General features: G+C 39.6%; 1 protein-coding gene across 7 annotated transcripts in view; it reads left to right on the top strand.

The window, feature by feature from the left end:
• The first annotated feature begins 7,493 nt into the window (after window positions 1-7,493).
• The window catches only part of sox6 (SRY-box transcription factor 6), a 134,872-nt gene continuing 119,132 nt past the window's right edge, over window positions 7,494-23,233 (top strand). For 3 of the 7 annotated variants that reach the window (XM_087173761.1, XM_023405537.2, XM_087173759.1), the window contains exon 1: window positions 7,494-7,882. The gene's annotated coding sequence lies outside the window, so the exon portion shown is untranslated. Of the gene's footprint in view, window positions 7,883-7,961; window positions 8,296-23,233 lie in introns of those variants that run through there. The other 4 variants (XM_087173762.1, XM_087173760.1, XM_087173763.1 and 1 more) reach the window with 3 other exon arrangements.

Below are 23,233 nucleotides of genomic sequence, written 5' to 3'. Positions count from 1 at the left end.
AGAAGTTGACAAAATAATCTCACGAGGTCTAAGCAGTAAAGACAAGTTCGCTTGTCTTTGCTGCTGCAGAAGCAGGGTAGTTGTAACACAAATTCCAGATTTGTGTCTTACTTTTCCTGCTGTCTACTTGTAGGGATTGAGCAATGAATACAAATGTAGTTCAGACTGTCTAAAATCAATCTATAAATTTAGGTTTCATTATTCTTACTCTGATTGAGAAATTAGACTAAGAAATTTTACTGACATTATTAACTTTTAACCTAAAAGAGCCTTTGTTCTTTATTATATTTCACTGGTTCATTTATTGACCATATCTTTATTCTAATCATGTACAAAGGAAAAGTACAAAATGTGCACTCATCATAGCTCTGAGATTCTCTTTGAACCTCCACATTGATTGCCGTGACCTATTAAACTTCATTCTATTATTTGAAAAAGGAACCAAACTATGGCATGCTCAAAGGAGGTGAAGTTTCAATACAAAAAAGAGAGGCTTCTTGAAATGTTTCTCAAGTTCAAAGCTTTTTCTATCTCAAAAGAGCATTTTTAATTCCGTGTATTTTCAACCAAGAAGGTGGATACTAATAACTCTGGATTCTGAAGTACAGAATTCATATCTTTAAATCATGAACTATGCCTCCATTGCAATTGTAAAAGAAACCTCTAAGAACATCTGAGTCAAAAAGAAAAGAATATAGAGAATATGTTTTTAAATAGAAAGTGTGACAGCGCTGTTAAAAACCAAACCTTGAGGTTTTCAACAAATATGTTTATTTTATTAAATTTTATCATGAATCGCCCTGGTACAAACGCAGACCCTAGGATGTGATGCACACACTTGTAATGGATACAGCACCTTCGCCTTCCTTCGCTTGTCTGTTGTGTTGCGGCTCCCTCCCAAGTGACATCTTTATCTTTAATTGGAGAGTAATTACTTTCACTCGTCTGCATCGTGGTGTGCTTTGAAAACACCTGAGAGAGAGGATGCACCTCCCTCAGCAGCCACATCCTCTCTGCCTCCATCTCTCCTCCAGGATCGGGGGCCCCACAGCGCCTGCTGGCCCTGGTGGCTAGAAGACCCATCACATCCTCTGTTCTGCTTATTTTGCAATAAAATGGGATGTTTTTCCCTCCTCCTGCAAAAATTCACCCAAGACCCTCCACTGAGGATTGTGGCATTTCCATGTATTGACGTTTGGCTGGTGGTTCATATACATTTGTTATTCTATGCTCTGGACTTCAAAGAGAATGAAAGAGGGCCTATTATGCTAATTGGGTCCTGTTCTGTTAAACGCAATCAAGGCCTCCTGCATTAATCCTTTACTAAATACTTACTGGCTTTAGAAATGCTTTCTCAGATGTGAAGAGACTAAGACACACACTGCTTAGTTTACTGACAGGGATGTGGTTTTTCTACAAGTGAATAAGAGGTAATAAATAAGTAGCAGTAAATAAAATGTCTCACTTGAAATCAGAAAAAGTGAAACAGCTTCATGTCAGTGTTTATAGTTTACTTACACTGACATTGATTAGGCAAAGGCTTTGACTTTTGTTGCTTTTTTTTGCCAGGTCTGTGTTGAAAGGAAGAGCCTATTGAGACCATGCTGAGAAGTCTGACCTTGTTCTCAGGTCCACATTGTTCACTACACTGCACCCCGCATTTGTAACATATTCACAGTGTTCCCCTGACAGTAGCAGGAGAAAGGAGAAATCCTACACTGATTCCCAGAGATGCCTATTTCCATCACATAAATATGATTGTTACTTGCCGTAAATGTCTGAGGATTAGACTACAGTGGAAACACATCCGGCGCCTCTGTTGCACACTGTGGGGATCCAGATTGTAGTCCAATTGTACAAATACAAAACCAAGGAAGCCGATGCAATAGGTGCTTTGATTTCAAAATAGTATTTTATGCTGTTTTATCATTTTCAGGCTCCACATATGGTACATTTTCTAATATGTAAGAAATGGAATGGTGATTTGTTGAATAATTGAAGAGTTAGGAATCACTGAATATTCTTCCCAACGTGCATGCATGCTATAAAAAGAATAGAGGGAAAGCTGAATTAGAGTCATGCTGCACCACACTGACCTAACTATTTGCAGAAATTAAAACAATACCTTCTGTGGAATCTCTTATTTCAAAGCTATGGTGCCTTGGTTTTAAAGATGTGGTATCATTTGGGAGTTAATACAAATGTAAAAATAATAAACATTGAATAATAGCTTTACTGGCTAAATATATTAAACAGCAAGAAAACACAATCCCTCCAACATAAATGATTAAGTGTGTGTTGAGAAGGTGCTGTGTTACATTAAACAATGTATTCATCCCATGTTCCTTAAACGGCAGGCTTTTACAATACCTACAGTGAATTGGGCTTTTTGTACATAAAAGCAATTGCTTTGTAAATGAACCAAATGCCCCTGGGCCTCCTCTTTAATCTCCATGCACACATACACACTGAGCTAAGTGAAATTTACTACATTCAATGATGCCAATGAAAAGGCTATGAATGTATCTTCAGGTCCACAGTACAATGTAATGGTGACACACTAGTCTTTATTCAATGCATATGCAAAAAATGAACATACATATTAATAAATGTAAGGGCATTCTTCTGAAGGAAAATCATTTTAAAACTGTCAGATTAGGACTTGACTTGAAAATATGTTTCGCTGAAATACATAAAAACACAAAGGTTTGTTCAGACATGTTTTGTACATGGAAAACAAGAAGTTTTCACATATTCAGATTCCTGATTGGGCTTCAAACAAATAGAGCGCAGGTTATGTATCTAGAAATACATTACATATAGGCTATTATCATATGTTACTGGTCAAAATGTATTTGTGAGTACTGCAGAGTTGATATTTGTAGTATTGTTGGCACAGGATGTGTGATGGTGTCCCTGATAACTATATAATTAGAACTGGCATGTTGCGCTCCTTATTTCAACATGATTAATCAGTGGTTCTCTGTTAACTTGAAAGGAAATATTAGATCCTGACTAAACTTTGATGAAATCCAGAGTTACAAGTAAGAGATTTGGGTCAACTAATGAGAACAGAGCGTCCCACTTTGCAAGTCCAATTGGGAGAGAGATGATTTGCATGTATGCAAATAGTGTTTGAGTTAATTGCATAACTTGGCATTCAGTAATGACTAAGTTGTGTTGTTTTTTTTTTTTTTTTTTTTTTTTTTTTTTTTTTGTGGAAGTTGGTCCTTTACAACTGGACCGTGTCAGTGGTTGAGAGGGTTGGCAGAATCGTCTCATTGATGGCAGGTCAGAGTGTCCTCAGAAGTTTACGGACAGTTTCCTCATTTCTTGTCACTGAAACTCTTCTTACGTGTCAGTCATTTACACTTTCAGAGCACACAACACTAATCCAGGACGGTGCTTCTATGTGAGCTGGGTGACTGTTTACAAAGCAACGTGGCCTGTATTTATATTCAGAAACTACATATTTAAAACACAGATGTTCTGTATCCATTCCTACATTTTCAAGTGCCCACTGTCATGTGGGGCAAACACTGAACACAGCTGCCTAAATGTTCTTTTCCTCAGATCCCTCCACCGCCTCTTGGTCTAAACTCAGCTGCTAAAATACAGCACATTCCCTTACTTGTTCATATACTTGTAAACATCTTCATGATTGTATGAGAGTGAAAAACAAAGGTGTGTCTCCTCACCTGCACATCCTTTGAATATAAGAATTTAAAATATTCTTAAGTTTTAATAAAAATTCATTATGTGATTATGCACATGCACCAATCCTCTGTAGGTCAGGATTACAATTTAAAATCATATAATGAATAACAGCAGGTTTACAACTCTTTATAAATGTATTTAAAACTACTGAACATGTGAATATATATGTACATACATATACAACTATATTACTCTGTGTTATCAAATATATATTATGTTAACAAAGACATCAATAAACACTTCAAAAATGCCCTTACATCTGTTTCCAACTGCATCACAGTGCGTTATAAATGTATACATGATGTATATATAATGGTATATTCTGCTTATAAATGCTAAATAGGGGGTTCATATAAAGTGTTACTGTTAAAGTGGTTACCCCATGTCCTGATACATTAACCTGAAGTGGTTTCACGTCACACTCAAAGGTTTAAAGTAGAACTTTGATAATCTTCTGCTTTTATAATGCAGATAATTATGAATCCTCGTTGGGAATACTAATCACTGTAGTCCTAAGCATGAATCAGCTGCACACCTTTGAAACCTGCTCTGTCTGCACTGTAATCACAGCAGCCCCCCACCCCACCCCCCTCATCTACACTCACCCTCACTCACTGACTGAATGGTGTTCTCTAATTAACCATGCAGAACAGGAGAAGAACACATGTTAATTTAATGTAACAAAAATGTTGATTTTCATGCACTCTCCTTTTCAAATATTTATGGGCTAGACTTGAATTTCAAGATGCATCAAAGACTCACAGGGTATGCAAATGTGTCTGCCTTACCCCCCAACAAGTTGGACTGTCTTTTACTCTTCACGCAGGCTGCATGCACTACCATCTGAGCTATAAAGAGGAAACCATTACAGTCACCTCTGTAAAAATAGTAGCCTATATTTGTGTTTTGAGAACTATCCGCCACACGCTGGCACCTGCTCAGCTGCAGCCATAAGTCATCTTCAATCATATTTCACAGGTTAAAGCCGGGCAATGAATACCACATCAAGCAAATATAATGAGCCATGTCTTTTTGCAGATACTTCTTGTGCTTATGATGCAGATCAGATTGTCAATTTGAAAACAGCATAAATGTAGTGCAAAAGCAGGAATATCAAGTGCTTGAAGGGAATTATTTGAATTATTTTTTCAATGAGCCTGTATCAGGGTGCAGTGCAGTGCTGACCAAATTTGAAAATAATTCAAAGCAGCATAAAGTTCACCTTAAAAGAAGCAGATGGTTGTGGCTCAAATCCTCTGGTTTGGTCTCTTGTACAGTCATCTGATGTTTGCGGGACAGACGACATTTGCAGGTGTTTCCCGCAGTGTCCGAAAGGTGGCGTATGAGCCACGTCAAACACACGTTTCAGTCCGGGTGGTGAAAGAAAAGTCCGCTCCTTCAGAGGCCACACTCACAGCAGATATCACATATGACTCACCATGCATGGGTCTGAAAAATGCAGTGTTAGATTGTTGCAGGATTATTTATAATTTCACCGCACAAAGCTGTTTCACTGTGTTTGAGTTTACTGTCAGTGAAGTAGGTGGCAAGTGGTAGATTCCTCTAGTTTTACAGTGGGTGAATCTCAGGAGGTGTTCAAGTTCAAACAACAGAAAAAGTTTCTTTCCTAAAGGTAAGTTCTTTCTTTCTTTCTTTCTTTCTTTCTTTCTTTCTTTCTTTCTTTCTTTCTTTCTTTCTTTCTTTATCTCATTTTACCTTCAAGCCAATTTCAGCATGAACATTTACACACACACACTGCAGAATGTGCAGCTCCGTGTACAAGAAGAACAACAAGGGAGAGAGTTTAAACTTACAGCAAAAAGGAAAGTGATAGCTGCGTACACAGCGGGCGCGCGGCTGAACGTTGCGATGCTCCTTTGATGGAGACGTGGAGCGGTTTTTCTTTTTTCTTTTTTTTTTTTTTACCTCACCTTGACCAAAAAGAAAGACAAAGTGTGAGGTGCACAGGGGTCTGAGCTGATGCGATGTTGTGATTGAGTTCTGTGGCCAATTCTCTCTCTCTCTCTCTCTTTCCCTCTCTCTCTCTGTCACTCTCTCCCTCTCTCTGTCTCTCTTTCTGTGCTTCTCCTCCCTCTTTCAGCTCTATGTGACTCTGCAGTTAACAATCTGAATTTTCTCCTGCTGTCTTATCTCTTTGTAAGTAACTTTCTTATTTCTCTTATGTGACACATGATGGTCTGTTGTTATGACACTTACGGCATGCTGCATAACGGACTGGTAGTGGATGAGTGCTGTGATGTATGTTGGGCTTCTGTCCCCTTTTTCTGTTTCTGTCACAAAATGCTGCTGTTGATTTGTAGATTACAACTTTTCCGTCTGCTGTTTCGCTCATTTTTCTTTTTTTTGGGGGGTTTCTTTCCGATGAGTGCACGGCTCTGTTGGAATTTCTTTTGTGTGTTTGACATCTGTGGGCCTCCTCCGAGCTCAGCTGATCATTTAAAACATATGCTCATGCAATACAGAGAAGTGTCTCGTTGTAAAAGCTTCTGTTTTGGCAAGTGATCGCAACCTGTGGGTTCCCCGGGTCAGACCTTTCATTTCATTTCAGATGCCAGGAAGCTTTTCTCGGGTCTGTTTGAAAACATAATATAGGGTTTATTTAAGTGAATTTGTGTCATTGGTCTAACATATTATTAACTGAGTATGCATTGACGTAGTGATGCATAATAATGATTATTTTGGTTATTGCCTGCGTGTGAAAATCCCATTAGAAATTTTATGCAAAAACTGAAACAAATAAATGTATCAGTCTATGAAAGTTAAAACTTAATCGTGATGCTGCAAAATAACATTTTCTCTCCGACCATTAGCCACATTACATATTTAAAAAAACAAAACAATTACAGACTAATCATTCCTATTTCTAAAATCGCTCTGGTAATTTAAATTGTAAAAATCTCAAAACTGATCATCCCACCAAGATAAGTCTTTTATTTCTGGCATATTCTTTAAATCTAATGATTTAATTATCTAATAATAATACGGTGTGAAAATAGTAGAATAATAATAAAACGCTTTTCTCCACTACAAGAATGTGGGATGTGTTAGACATGGGTTTTGTAGGATAATCTATCAAGAAATATTTAAAAATCTATAAAAGCTGAGGTGCGTAATGTGACTTCCAGTCCATGAAAATTTGCAAATATGTGAAGACAAACTGGAGATTTCCGGATGCTGTGCAAATCTAAATTTTCTTGTTTCTTATATGACAAGCTTTAAAAAAAAAAAAAAAAAAAAAAAAAAAAAAAAGGGTCGTGAGTCTAATGCTGGTGCGTTTGGGATGCTTATTGAATTAATGCAAATAAACCAAACTAAACTAGTCCCTGAACTCTTCAACCTCTTCCAGTATTTCTCTCACCTGCTCTCATCAGCTGAGTAATGTGTTTTCCTCTCAACAAACGGTGAACGTGAAACACTTTCATTGAAGATGGAAAGATCTTCTTTTTTTTTTTTAATCTAAAATTAGATTAAATTAAAAAAAAAAAGGTGTCATTAAAGTAAAGGTGTAGTATCTCTGAAAAGGGAAAAGTCACCCTTAACTTTGAAGTCGCTGTGTAGCTTGAAAGTGATGTTCATTTAAGTAAGCTTATTAAACTGACTAAACTGCGGGCAGTAACAACCATCCTCCCTGACTCCACTTTTATTTCACCACAAATCTCTCTCTCTCTCTCTCTCTCTCTCTCTCTCTCTCTCTCTCTCTCTCGCATCTCTTGTCTGGGAGGAGGAGGGGGAGTCCTGCCTCTTTGCCTTCCTCAGATCAATGCCCTGGCCACTCACTTTCTGATGTTGCACGACGGGAAATGCTTTGAATACTTGCGACATGGCTGCGCGCATTGATTGCCAAGATTGACGGCAGCTCTACCCATCGTCTTCTCTTGTCTGCGTGTGCGTGTGTGAGAGAGAGATAGAGAGAGAGGGAGAGAGAGAGATAAAGAACAGGTAGGCGAACAACAAAAGGCACTTGTAGTTTTGGACAGCTGAACTTCACGGGATCCCCCCCATACACAGCCGCGTGTGAGTAGACTTAAGTTTTCACTCAACAGATAGCTCAGAGATCATTTTCTACAAAGTCTAGCTGAGTGTGGCAGTCTTCACGCACGGGAAAGGACGCACAGTTATCTTCTCCACGGCTCGGATCATCAAGGTAAAAAACACGTTTGCTGTACTTGTGTTGTCCTGACATTTTCACCTTGTGTTTTATCGCTGATTCCTAAAAGTCGAACGCGCAGTCAGTGAAATGCTCCGGCACAGTGCGCGCGTTTTATTTAGTTTGTTTTTCTGCTGTGAAACACTTTTAGAAAGTGGTTTGTGTGTTAAGCGTAGACCGGTTCACATACTTTGTAACGGGGGGAGTGACTGTCAAACTTTAATTATTGCGATTATTTGATACGTCGCTTTCACCAAAACAAGCAGGCGAGACGAGAGTGGCGCGTTACGTGCTCGGGATCGGAGGCGCTCGGATTCACCTCGGAATCAGCAAATCAGCGCTAAAAGCTGCTCAACATCCAACTTTATATCACAACTAAACTCTGAAACAACTCGGACCAGCGTCTGAAGGTTTGAAATCACCTTTTTTATTCTTTGTTTATTTCAGCAGCGTGAAGCCGTGCGAGCGGACTCAGGCTGTTCGTTGCGGCGTTAAGACCAAGCCGGACCGCTGTCACAGAAACATTTTCACTAAACACCGAGAAAAAAACTGCTGATTCTTCCTGAACTGTTGAACATTTAAAGGTTGACAGCGCTATAGTGTCTGTGTTTACATGTCCTGTAACTTTCTTTCTGCTGGTGGCAGTTTCACTTCTGTCCACAGAGCGGTACCATTCATTGACAATGACGTGCGTCCTGGTGGGTTTCCTGTCTCTGCATGTGAGGAGGACAAGTTTATGTGAAGCTTTCGCTCATGTCTCATTCTACCTTTCCACATTCCATGGCGCTTTGCCCCCAAACCGCCTCTGTCGTCTGCAGATTTCTGTCTGATTTTTCTCTCTTTTTTTTGTACTTTTTCTGTCAGAAACCCGGAGTTTCTGGCCCCCGTGCAGGCTGGGAATTTGCTCTTCCCTAACTTTCTCGGGAGGTCAGGGGAATTGACCTCTAAAGAATGCATAAGCCATAAATTAAATTCAACAATTGCAAGGCTTGTCCATTTAGAGGAGATGCACTTGAACAGACAGTTTTCCATTTAAGCCGAAAGCTCTGAAGCTCGGCGCTCCCGGACTGAAGAGACACAACTTGTGAAAAGTGCAAGTGTGCTTAATAAGGATTGTTTTCCTGCTTTTATCCGGTCGTTGCTGCGAGACGATTCCAAAAATTATATCGTCAGGCCTCTACATAGAATAATTATTCTTTAGATATTTTTTTAGAGCACAATAAAAACTTTACCCATTTTTGATAATTTGGTTAATCACTGACCATTTTTTTTGATAGGTTACACTGTCCATCAGGAAATATTAATGCTGCACAAACTTCATAATTTATTTTCTATGTTTACTGTAAATTGAGGACAAGTAAAATATGACCGGAAAAGAAAGATATTGGCTGCGGAGATGTCTCCCCATTTTAAGATGTTTTCCAAATTTAGACAGAAAAACGAGTCTCTTCAAACTGCTGCAGGAGTCGTGTCAACATTTCATCAGAACAGAATCACACATCAACACTGTAAACTATTTTCCACTATTAAATACAACTGTCATTTCGTGTCGTCCCTATATTTATTAAACACTGACGACCTCCGTTTTTTTTTTTTTTTGTCTATGACCAGTCAGAAAAACACACCTGTGGCTAATTAATGAAAACCTAATTATCCCTCGCGCGTCCTTTCTCTTTAAACTCCTCAAACTGCAACGCATTCCTGGCTAATTCTCCCGGCTGAAAAACAGCTAAACATCTGTTCTCTGCGGTGTCGAAGTAAAGTTTTTTATCCTTGTTGCAGTTTAGTTTTGAACAGTTGCTCTTCGCTGTAGCTGTGAACGTGGGTTTCCTCATAAGGTAAGGTGGTTCTGGAGACCAAATGCAAGCCTAAATGGCACATTTATAATTAGACTGCCCATTCAGCACATTGTCCTGATTGCTATACAGGGACACTCGGCTCTGTCTCTATAAGAGTTTGTCTCTGACGGCTTGTGCAGCCCAGCGTGTCGCTCACCAAAAGAGCGAGAGAGGAAAAAGAGTGAAAAGCGGCATTACAGCCCTTTGATGCCAAGGAACCGCACTTGGCTCCTATTTAACATCTCTCACTTATTTTTTGCACAAGGGAACCACCGGCATCTTAATTAATCCCCATTTTTTCCCCCTTTGTACACTGTGCAATTGTTACATACAACTTGAATGTGCATTTCAATCACTGATGAAAGGTTATGTGCTAATATCATTTTTGGCAGTATGACCCCCTTCGTATAATTTCTGCTGGTTTCTTCCTGGGACAGATGTGCTTTTGTTTCGCTGTAATTGCAGTCGCTTTAAACATTAATTAAAAACTAAAGACGCAGCAATTTGTTGGTGCGTGATAATCTTAACTGAAGTCGAAGTGCAGGGCAATAATATCATATTTATCATGTTTCTTGCTGACTGGCCTTGCACATTCTCTGTATTTTCAAGGACTAATCTGCGGGTGGATATCGGGGTGACTTGAGCTTTTTGCGAGACTGAGAAAGGCAGCATTTCCCACCTGGACTCAGCGTAAAGATTTAGACTCGCTGACGCTGATGTGCCAGTAAGTTCAAAGATTTTAGGACTTTCATTTTGGCATGAAGCGAGAAGCCACCCTTACTCACACGTCTAAACCTATCCTGCACTATGTCCAAGTCCAATATCTATCTTGTTGCAAGAGCAACTCTGCTGCTGATCTTTTTTCCCCCCTCCCATTATTATTACACTGCAATTGGAGCGATTTTACTATTTGTTTTACTGAGCAGAAGTGAAATGTTGTGAATGAACCAGTCTTAAATTCTTTTTTAGACTAAGTGCCACAAATTGAATTTACCTGTAGTTCTACTTTTAACTGTCCTCATCATCCACAGGTAGGATTTGTTTATACTAAGCTCTTGTGCCAGCAATTAGTGGGATCAAAGAAAAAAGGAGAGGAGAGAAAAAGGGAGAGAGAGAGGAGAGAGAGAGCGAGAGAGTTAGAGAGAGAGAGAGAGAGAGAGAGAGAGAGTGAGTGAGAGAGAGAGAGAGAGAGAGAGAGTGGATGGGGAAGGATGGCAGACAGAAATGTGCTTTATGTGATGTGGTTTGAATATTTTTCTATATCTTCCTCCACATATGTGCACATTTATCACTGATTATGCTTTTGGTTGATGCCATTAACACGGAGGGTGAATTTGGTCATTTTGAGTTAACAGCAAATGTTGTTTACTGGGGATTTTATCGCAAGTTTGACTCAAGTCAAAAGAAAAAATACCAAAGTACCTGCATCAGTGATGGATCTGTATATTAGTCATCGCAAGTGTGTTTTTTATTTGACTGCTTAAAAAAATCAGATGCTATTTATCTTTAAGCCACACACTGATGCAAATAAAAGTGCTGGTTTGTGTAGGTTTCATTTTACGGCCTTGCTTTCTGCTAACAGTTTCACCCGGAGTGCATCCCCCTGCAGGGAATAACAGGATGCTTTTAATGATATTACAACCAATTCCAATTCATGATAAGCTGATTTCACAGTTGGATTAGGAAACAAAATTCTTATATTAACATAATTTTGCAACAGGGATGTAAATAATAGCGATGTGTTGTCATTTGCAGGTAGAGCAATGTTAGTATGTCAGTACTAATAATATGTGTAATACTGAGTGTAGATTATTTCACACAAGGTCAGAGTTGTAAAGACGCTGCACCAGTCTCTCCAACCCCTGATATTTTAAATTCTTAGGTGTAAAAGCTTCACTGTTTTACTGCTCGTGTGTGTGCGCGCGCCCCCCTGTACACCTTAGCATGTGTGCATGCATGAGTGATACTTTGTTTGCATCACTCTTTACACCGATAAACACTCCAGTTGATTTTTGATTTGAAATGTCAAAATCCAAAAAGCCGCTCCGTCTTCCAACCAGACGTCATTTAGACCACATAACTGAGACCTTACATATCCTACTATCTTTCCATAGATACTGAGCTTTGTAGAAAGACAGCTATTATGTTCCAGGTGACAGCACGCTGCGGGGATGAGGGCAGGCAGAGTGTGTTTGGGGGGGGTGCGCACAGGTAGTCTCCATCTCTAGTGGTCGAAGTGGCTAAGACCTGATGATAAACAAGATGAGAGGAGGTAAACAACAGCAGGCCTGGTAAAGGTAGAGGAGGGTGGCAACAGAAGGGTGGAGGACGGCAGGAGATAATAAATGTGGCAGCACATGTTGTGACATCTGTCTTTCTAAGTGTTATCTAATTTGCTGTAGAATATTTCAACAATGATCAAAACTGATGGGAATATGCCACAGCAGTTTTTTTTTTTTTTTTTTTTTTTTTTTTGTTAATTTGTTCCCTTCAACAAGAAGTTTCTGACAAGTTAGTGACATGTCACTTCTGTCATGATGCTTAATTTTCTTTCACGGGACACTGGTTTGGCACTGCACAGTATTATGTGTAGTGAATGCATGCATGCAGTGACAGGGAACTCGCCGTTCCCCCGTACACCGACGTAGCATTTGGTAGGGTGAGTAGATTGGGTTTTTGACAACAGTGTGCTTCGTGGCTTAAAGAGAGCAAGTACAGTACATTTGTCTCCTATTTGGGTGAAATGGATTTGTGTTCATACAGGAGGAAAAATCTTTTCTCTGTCTGCACCATTGTGACTTCTCATAGAGGAGAAATACTGATGAAATCAGTGGTCAACTGAGTCATCAAGAGCAGACAGAGGGGCATCACCTTCACCAAGTCACCGTCTTAGTTGAAAAGCTGATGCAGAGCCAGACAGATTAATGGGAGACGGTGTAAAACACCGATGTAATACACCGATGTAATACACCGCCTGTTTGAAAAAAGCTCGAGCATCTCAAGCTTTTACATTTTGAATTTCATCCAGCTTTGGCTGTTAATTTGCCACAATGTGATTGAGAGAGTTTTTTTAAGATTATGTTTTCCCTTGAACACAGGTATGTCTAATGTCAAAGATTAAACTTGAGCACATGTTGTTTTTTTATTCAGAAACAAACCTATTGTGCGCCTATACTTAGTTACTGAACATCAACCAGACTGGAGCATTTTTTTTCCTGCTCTATTAGATCTCTGTGTCCCTCTGGCTGCTGTAAGTGAACAGTATTGCTAACATTAAAGGATTACAGATGAAAAAAAAATCTAAATATGTGTATCTTCACAGGAACTGTATAATTGCACAAGTAACCTAAGTGGCCCATTTTGATCTGTATCATTCACTCTCCCACCAAATATGTTTTTCTGAAAATAATTGGACAATTTCTTTTAGTGCACAGCATAGTTGTGCATAATTAACTTTGACTTCAAAATGCAACAGTCTAGGCTATGGTAAGTAGTCTGTGTTGATTTTTTTTAAAATCACACATTAATATGTAGAATTAATTGGAGGGGCCTTGGTGGCCGCATGTTCCTGACACAGGTCTGGGACTATAATCAGGTGGAGGAATTAGTCGGGCTCATTGTTTTTTATGAATCAGATGAAGATTTGTACAGTGGCTGTGTGAAGATGGTTGCCTTTATTTCCATATCAAAGAGGCGCACAGTGTAGCCGGGCAGTAATTAAAATGTGGTGGATTTTGGAGTCCACACACACACACACATACACACACACACACACACACACACACACACTTTCTCTCTCACACACACAGGCGGAGCGACACATGCACATACATACACAGACACACACACACACACACACATGCTCTTACACACACAGCGTATGGACCAAGGCTGAGAACTGTCAGGTTGTGTGAAAAGAGTGCAGGTGGTTGAAACTGAATTTTAAACAAACACTCATGTCGCTTCATGTTCCTTTTGCAGACATTTGGGTTCAGAATCCAACGCCTGTTAAAAAAAACAGTTTTCTTTTCCTGTGTTTTTTTTTTTCGTGGCAACCATTTTGTTAGCTACAGTCTGAGAGAGTCGTACATTAATTATTATTTTTTTCACTTTGACTCAGTAACAGCTTCCACTGACTGCAGTTGCACTAACCTTTCATTTTAGTCACAGACAAATGATGCTTATCAATGTATCAACTTTTCATAAACATATGTGTGTGTGTGTTTTTATATATATATATATATGTGTGTGTGTGTGTATATATATATACACACACACACACACACACACACACACACACACACACACACACACACACACACACACACACACACACACAGTCTATATATGTATGTGTGACCTTGCTGCAAAATACTGGGATTATTAAAAACAAGAAAGAAAAAGAAGCTGTGATCTTTTGCCCCGAGTGATTTCTGCCCTACTAGAATTGGAGAAGCTCTGAAGACCCAAGATTGTGTCTTGTGAGTGAACAAGGGAAAAGAGATTAGTGTAATGTGGGCTTTTGCGCCGCTCACACACAAAAGCATCACAACAAGCCTTTCCTTGTGATCCCCGACATTGTGTTTGGATCAGACCATCCCTTGGGCAAGCCACTGCCTTGGAGGAAGTGTTAAAGGACTCTATGAAAATATCACTTGAGCCAGCATGGGCAGCTGTTACACTGAAAGTTTTCATGTAAATATAATGTGAAAGGGGACCTGAAAGAACCTCACCCTCTAATAAGGGAAAAGCAGTGCAATTATGGCATGGAACACATACCTAATTTGAATTTCGTATTTCTTATGAATAACCCTATTGCAGAAAAAAAATCCTCATCAATTATTTCAACATTTAGGGTTGAGCATGAGTCACAAGGTTGTAATCACTGACCCTTTGTGACTAAAAATATAATTGATCCAGTTTTGCAAAGTTTGTGTACTCCATGGTTTTAGAAAACAGTAGTTGTTTTTGTATCCAAGTTACACAGGTCTCCACTGTCTGTAAAAGCTGAACGATTAGACATTATCCAGTTGGTGGTGGAGGTTGACAGCCAGCTTGGTATCTGCCAGCTTGATCTGACATGAGATGTAAAATATGCTCCTCAGTTATGACTAAGCCAGCCAATCTGGCTTCTTTACTCTGCGGTCCAGCCTTTAGGATGCTGGGAGCCGAGGTGTTGGCACATAACTGTTTTCAGATCAGACTGGCAACTTAGTTTCTGTGCGCATATGTGCATGTGTGCAAACTTGTGAGCAATGTGCGATTAGAGCACCAGAAAGTGACATGGCCATGATGAGCAATTCTGTCATAATGTGGCTCTTTGATCCATGATGCAGACGGCTGGTCCAGATACTTGGATTCTTCAGTTGGAATCAGTGTGAGTCAAGTAGAAATACAATACTAAAGACATGACTTCATCAAGAAAACCTCCATCATGTAATTACATGAATGCAAACATGAACTGAGACACTACATCTTGCATATTTACACTGATTTAAAATTTGGATTAAAACCTTCGCTCAGCCTTAACTTGTTCCTCCCATTACATTTTTGAAGACGAGCCTCAACAAAAACATACTTGGTCGTTGCTGCCACTGAAATTCAAGTTCTACAGATAGCGTGTGTCATCCCCTCTTGGATGGAAACAAATACTGATCAACTACTTGCATCATGGAGCAACTACTGTGACATCTAAAACAGGCAAGGAAGTTATGGAAAAGAAAAGACATATTGGGCCAGAAATCAGATTCCCAACAGTTTTTCCTGTGGAAAATGCTAATGTACGATGCCAAAAATAAATCAAAGTGACAAAGAGGGAGGGAGGGGAATAGATGGAAAGGGTCTTGTGGCTAAAGTTCTGATGAAGTTAACCATAGCATCTCTTCTTGCCCAGGTCTTTTGTTTCCTTTCTGAATAATTCCTTTTTACACAGACTTGGATGTGTTACAAGGCTTTGCCCTTAATGTGCATTATGAGAAAATGGCTTCAGCAGACCCAACCACAAGCTTTCTCTTGGTCTCTGTCTGTCTTTGTTATCCTCTCTCTTACTCTCTGAGTAAAGGGAGGGGGTGTTTAGGCCCCGTTGGTGAAAAGATGGGCTAAGAGCAGATTTTCTGTGACTTTCTAAGACTAAAGGCTCCACACGATCCACACGGCCTCAGATCTCTGTATGATGTGTAAGTAGATCAAACTCAGTCTCCTTTAGTCTAAGAAATTGATTTTTCTCCTGACCATGCGCATGGTGAATTTTTCACGAGGGAAATCTTTGCTGTTTTCAAGGTGGTCGAGAATACTTTTTGTTCTTATCAGGTGGTAGTGTGGAAGCAGCAGCTGACGTTCCCATTTTGTTTGTTTCCAAATGGCACAGTTTCCTACCCTCACCAGCACCGATGCATGGTGACTGCAGGAATGACTTTATCCATCACTCTGTCTACTTGCACCATAATATAACCATAACCATAAACCAACAAGAAAAAAGAAAATCTAATTTCAGTTAACCGTCATTTGCTTGTTCTTTAAGGGTCAATTAATTAATAAACATACTGTAGAAACAACTGTTAAACTCAGTGGAAATATCTTGTCCTGTCTGTAATTGCTCTGAAGAAATCTCTGATTGGTTCAACTACACATTTATAAGCAAAGTAGAGCTATAGTGAGGAAAACCCAGAAAGCCCAACTCACAGCTCGCAGAAAAAAAAAAAAAAAAAAAAGGCATAGAAAGAACCCGAATGCAATAATCACTTTCTTGAATGGGACTAAAAAGAGAAATCTGCTGAAATGATAGAGAAAGCCTGTGGTTTGGCCCATGCAGTAAATTTCCCATGAGCCTCTTTGACAATCTGAGGGGATAGCCACTCTGGCACACGCCACCCGCCCACATACAATACACACAGACACACACACACAGACACAAACACAGAGCGCTGTTTCTGCCAGGCAGTACGGGTGTAGAAACCTCTGGGAGAGGGCTGGTCTGAGGGAGGATGATTGACAAGAGCTGGGAAAGGAGCAGACTGAGGAGGACCAGAGGAGGATGGGAGGGGTTGTCCTGTTTGAGGAACAGTAACACTCGTTCTTTTTTCCACTTGACAGAACAGTTTGTAAAAACTACAAAAACTTTGCTGAGACGAGTGGAACTGTGGACATTGTGGAACAAGTATTAAAGAGCAAAAACGTTCAGATTTTGACAAAGACAGATCTTTTGCTGTTGCTGGAATATTATATGACCACAATTAATTACCCTGCAGACCGCGTACAAATATATACAAATGACTTAAAAGCTCTCCGTCCTACGTATCCTGTTCATATGCAACTAATTTGCAAAAGCAATTTACGTCCGCTATCAAAGCGTCTTCGCAGAGTTACGTTCTTATACCGCAGTGTAAAGTTACAGGGAGGAGGTCATGGTGGATGGCCAGGCACATGACTTTCACGCTGGAGACTGGGAAGTGTATCCCATCAAAGTAAACTTTTTTAGCATTTACCATGCTCACGATGTTTCTCCTAACCTTAACGAAGTGTTGTAGTTTCCCAACCTAAACCATAATATACTTAGCATAACCACAGTGTTTCCCTAACTCTAACCAAGTGCTTTGAATTGCCTAAACACAACCATAAAAAATCTAATTATGCTTTAGTTGTAAGGAGTTTGTAGCAAAAACAAATTAAATTATTTGCAGCAGCCGTCAATGTAAAGGTTTCAACATGCTAATAAAACACAGAAAAATCTCCCAAAGGATTGGAATAGAAAGAACGATGAATTTAAAAAATGGATCTGATGAATTTGCATTTACTTGAAACTGTTATTACCAATTGTAAATTAGATTCATGTGAACACAGACACTGTTGCACTTTACCACCACAGTCAGATGCCTGCTCGTACATTGGCGCATGCAGCAGGGATAAAGGCTTTATGTCCTTGGTTAGGGGTGGGGTTGAGGGTAAACTGGGGAGGTACAACGTTCCTCCTCATCCTCAGCAAAGCTAAATTTATTGGTTACCATCTGCAGGGTGGAGGAGTTTGGGTTGTGGCCAGGCCAAAGAAAGGCTTCTAATTAAACAGTCATCATTATCAACTTGTGGTCAGTGATCATCATCCCCAACACTGGTTCTCCAAGATGAACATGGAATCATTGAGGCTTTCCTTGAAGCCCATGCTGGACTGAATTAGAACAGAAGAAACAGAGGAGAAAAGTGCTAGCAAGAACGTTTTTTTCTTCCTCTCTTGGCAGAACAGACAGCATGAGGCCCTGTGCCATATCCACTCAGGTTTAAACAATTACCCGACATCAGAGAAACCAGTAGAGCCTCAGTGCTGGCACAACCGTCTTGCTTTTGACTGCTGTACTTCAGTCCATGGTTTCAGACATGGCCAAGTGTCACATGTAAGGGGAGCTTTCGATAATTTCAATTAGTGTAAGAGGGTGTGCCTGCAGTATCTGTATCACTGCTGCTGGAGGAGCGTTCCTTTGAGGTTGACAGCCCCTTAATATAGTATTTCATGGTTTGATGTGTGAGTGACACAGAGGCGCTCCAAGAGGATGGCAAAATGGTTTATTAGGACCTAATTAGAGCCCTGTGATTAAAGGGGAAGTGACTGTGATTAGGAGACCTGCAGATGATGTGGAAACATGGATGAATATTCAGAGGAGAAAAGCACAGTATGTATTAGCGTGTGTGTGTGTGTGTGTGTGTGTGTGTGTAATTGTAGAATATGCGAGCACAACAGAGTCCAGGCTTCCTCGGAGCAGTCGTGTTATAATATCATATTTACAGCAGATCTCGGCAGAAGAGCTTTACAACTTATGCTATTAGGCACAAAATGCAAAAACTGATATGCTGGTTTAACCCTACAGCTGATGTTTTTTGTCAGTGTGTGTGTGCACTTGCGTCATGCAGGGATTAAGAAATTTGATGAGCAACTCTTGTACCCCAAATGTCATAAAAAAAAATGACCTCAGTTTGTTGCTTGTTTTTTTTTTTTTTTTTTTTTTTTTTTTTTTTTTTTTTAATGGTTTCAGTCCAGCATGTAAGAGTAATGCTGTGGACTTTCACAGCCAATTGAACATGAAACCATGAGGAATGTTCTGCAAAGCCAGGTCCACTTTGGGAAGCTTAGGACACTCGCAAAGAATCACACATTCTTGTGAACTTCAGAGTATGTGCTGTTTAATCAAAGTGATAAATGGTCTTATTATTATTTGTCCCCATCAATGGAGAGATTAGCATTGGATTTTTTTTTCTTTTCACCTCACAAACTTCTAACTTTTTCAGATATGTGATAGCCACTGCCATTAGAAATCATTTATGGGAGTGTTCTGAGGGCAAGAGATTGTCAGCAGGGCCTTGCGATTTTACAATTTCACAACTGACTTCCTTCTTAAAATGACACTGGCTTACCTGCCTATTACTCCCTTTGATTTCTACAGTACATGCTTCTGCGCTCTGAGAGGTATTCATAATAAGCTTAAACTCCACTGGCTTCATTGCTAAAGGGGGCTTATCTCTCGGCTATTCAAGAGAAAGAACGGTAATATTTTTTCCAATTTCAACATTTTACTGTTAGGCCACACTCTGCCCAAAACCACGCTCAGGGGGCTGCTGAGGAGAGCAGGCATGCACATAGTTACACGATATACGGACACATACATGCACACATGCACTGACACAAGAACAAGTACATGCACTCATCACACACACACACCTTTTTAAAAAATATTATTTTTGACATTTAAAATTGAAATGGTACAGCTGTGGACTTTTTTTTTTTTTTTTTAGCTGGATGGAAGTCACATATTTCAGCACATTTATTTATGTTTTATTCAGTATACATTTTAACTCTCATTTCTAAAGGTTGTGGGAACCAGTCAGCTAGTTTTATTTAAAAGTCCACTTGGCTCATTCAATTGAAAAACTTCTGTTATGTCCAGAGAAAAGGAATTCTGAAAAGTGTTTTTCTTTTATTACATCAATCATACTTACCTTGCAGCACTTATTGCAAGTTTGGACACGCAATTTAATCAATTTATATTTTCATTTTGTCCCAATGGAATGTTCAACGCATACTCTGCTTCACAATGTGTACTCATATGTAATGTAAGATATACTTGAAAACTAGTTAGTGGTGAGTGGTGGTGGCCATGGAGGGCCCTTTTTCTTTTGCTTGGAGCAATGTCAGTTTTTCTTGTGAGAATAATGAGAAGCATGTGTTGGGTGATCTTTCATGTGACCCACCTGTTGTGCTTTAAACACAGTTAACAACACCCTCATGTTACTATTGTCTGGACAGCCACGTGTAAGAGCCTCTTCCTCCTGCTCATCTGCTGCTTTCTCTTCTTAATTATTCTGTTTTTAGGAGCTCTGCAAAGACTCCTGAAGGTGCCTGGCCACACAGAAGCAAACTAAACACTCGAACAGAAAAACTAAACCTTAATGACTACCAGAATTTAAATACACATAATCTGTAGGTGCAAAGTGTTTGTTTGAACTACATCTTTCTCCAGCAGTTAACAGTATGCAGTAGGTTTGCAATGTGAGTCTAAGTGCTCCCCAGCCCTCTGCCTGTAGCCTCAGCCCGCTGAGTTTCTCAGTTTTACCGTTGCTTGTGCCATGCTGTAATGGGCTCCCAGGACATGATGGGAATATAATAACTGCTTGACGATGTTTTTCTTACCCCCCTCACTCTCCACTAAATGCAAAATGTGCCCAGAAACATGGCATATATGGTACAGGTTGTGATGTCAGTTGTTATTGCTGGATATGTGAACCAGTAAATTTTGGATTATTTTCCACAATCTGCTGTGCAGAGTGCATTATGTCACAAAGGCCACATTGTAGCTTGTTGGGTGTAGAGCAGTGTTGTCTCTCTCTCTCTCTCTCTCTCTCTCTCTCTCTCTCTCTCTCTCTCTCTCTCTCTGTCTGTCTCTCTCTCCCTTGTTCTGTGCATTGCTGGGCTACCTTCTGTGCTTCCACTCCAGACTGTTGACTTACTTTATTCTATTACTCTATTCCCCTTACTTGTGCTGCAGTCAATGGAAAACGAGCCTATAGGATACATTACATAACGGGAATAAAATCATGAATTAAAAAGTGTGCAGAAATGTTATCCAGAATATTTTTCCATGCAATTTGATTATGTGCAAATTGCTGTGGATATCTTGGTGATGTTATAATATAAAATTATGGGGTGTTCATACATTTGCACAAAGTCAGTTGAATGCATGCTCTCTGAAACGTGACTTCAAATGATGAGATCAATTAATTGATGACAGATATATTTTAAATCCTTTGGTATACAATTGGGACTCCAACACTGCTTTTGTTCAATGCAGTATAGAATGGAAGAGTGTCCGATAAAGAGCCTCCTGTTTTTCCACTAATTAAATTTGCCACTAACATATGCCGGCAGGAACCTCTTACCTTGTTTGACTTATTTATTGCCTGACTGTAGAGGTAATTTGACCTTTCATTTCAAAGGCTCTTTTTTAATCCAGAAAAGGAGTGTTAAACTCAATTATACCAGTGATCAGTGGCTCAAACACTACATTTGTTTCCTCTGAGGGGACAAGCCAACTAGAGCCCTGCTCCCAGCTCCTTGTCCCTTACTCCTGGCCCTTCCACCCCTACAGGGTAACGGTGTGGAGGGGGGGTGGATGGGGGTAAATTAGGAGGAGAGAGAGGGGGGGCATGAGTGAGATGAGAAAGGACGAATGGAGAGAAAGAGAGAGGGAGAGAGGAAAGTGCCCTATAGTTCCTGCCATGTCACTGGAGATTTGTGTCCTCCTTTTAAATCATTTCCCTCTTTAGAAGATTAAGAAGGCAGAAATATTCTCAAACTGATCATTTTCCCTCCCTCTAAATGGACTCATTTGCATTTGCAAACGCTGCTATTAATTGTGGGTTTCAAAAAAGACAAATGACCTCTGCAACTGTAAATAAAAAGAAAAAACAGAGGTTATAATGTTAATTGTTAAAATGGCTGTACAGGGGCCAGTGGAGCCAAAGGAAAGCATATGCCATCATCACTATCAGATTTACACCACAGTGGTATGCCACAGTACAGGCTTAGATTTTATTTATTTATTTATTTCAATAAACCTTAGATCTTAAGCAAGATTTCAGTCATTTTTTTCCTCAGGTAAATCCTTATCCTGTGTGTCTGCTCCCTTTTTGTCAGTTATTCATTTAGTTTCGTATTTCAACAGAGAAGAAAGACTAAAAATTAGATGCCTTTTCAGATATGAGTTTTTGGCCGAATGCAGAGTAACATGCAGTGAAATGCTGTTATGCTGAAGAGTACAATGTTGTCTTTATATGAATGGAAGATGAAGAATGATTTTCCTACATGGAATATGAAAGTTCTACTCTACTCTTTTTTTTTTTCTGATGACACTACAGCCCATTTCAGACTTCCTTTACTCTCTAAAACGCAACAAAGGTTTCCCTCAGTTAAAGTTGTCTGCCTGCACTGTGCTGAGCTCACCTCTAAAATAATTATCTGTCAACCCAAGCCTGCCTTTGCAAATCAAAAAGTAATACAAGTCATTGGTGGAAAAGGCCACTATCAAATAGTGCGTCCCCGCTTCTCCTCGAACAAGGAAAACACTGAATAATTTGCGGACACCAATGCCTTGTTGTAACCTGATCATTTATGGATCAGTTGTTTCCTTTCTGGTTTAATTCACCATGTGATTGATTTTCAGTGCCGTACTGTTGGAAAATATCCACACTAAACCGTGCCTGAAATAGGGAATCATTTGAATACAGATGCTTACAGCTTAGGCCTTGTCACTGGAAACCACTTGGAGCCAGGAGACAATTGCAGGTTGATTATGTTGCTTCTGACAGAAGTTGCAAGTCCTTTGTACAAGGCAGAGATATTTGCATCTAAATGCTTATTGTAGACATCTACACAGCATAAAGACTGATTGTAAATGCCAGCTGTCGGGCTGTACTCGGGAATAAAAAAATAATTTCAATAAGGAAAATTGAGATGGAAATGAGGAAATTATTTTCAAATAGTGGAGCTGAAATCAATAAGTAGGAAATGGCTGAGTTTGTTGTGCTGGTTGTATTTGTCATTTTTATTGAGCGTGTTTGTACAATCACATTTGAATCTATTTACAGTTAGCATTGTATTTTAACTGGTGGAAATACAGTGTTTATGTTAATTTCTTCCTATTCTTTGCTTGCTTCTACTGGCTGTTTGATTTCTACCTGTAACTAGGTTGCACCGTAGGTATGAGAAGAATTTGGTGTCAGTTAATTGATCAGATTTAAAACATAATATGATTGTTATGATATACGTACGTAACAAATCTGCTTCTTTTGATCATTTTGTGTTCACAGGTATTTGAGTTAGTTGAAATGTGCCATTTCAGTCTTTGCAATGTTTGTGTGTGTGTGCATGTGTTTGTATGTGCACTCTGTATGTAAGTGCAGCTATATATATGGGTGTACATGTGTGTGTCTGCCTGGTGCCCAAAGCAGAGTGATGCCCCTGCTGATTCTC

Source organism: Seriola lalandi, unplaced genomic scaffold (genome assembly GCF_002814215.2).
Source record: "Seriola lalandi dorsalis isolate HSWRI2012SDOR001 ecotype SW California unplaced genomic scaffold, Sedor1 jcf7180002054278, whole genome shotgun sequence".
NCBI classification, from domain to species: Eukaryota; Metazoa; Chordata; class Actinopteri; order Carangiformes; family Carangidae; genus Seriola; species Seriola lalandi.
This window is presented reverse-complemented; position numbering and strand designations above follow the sequence as displayed.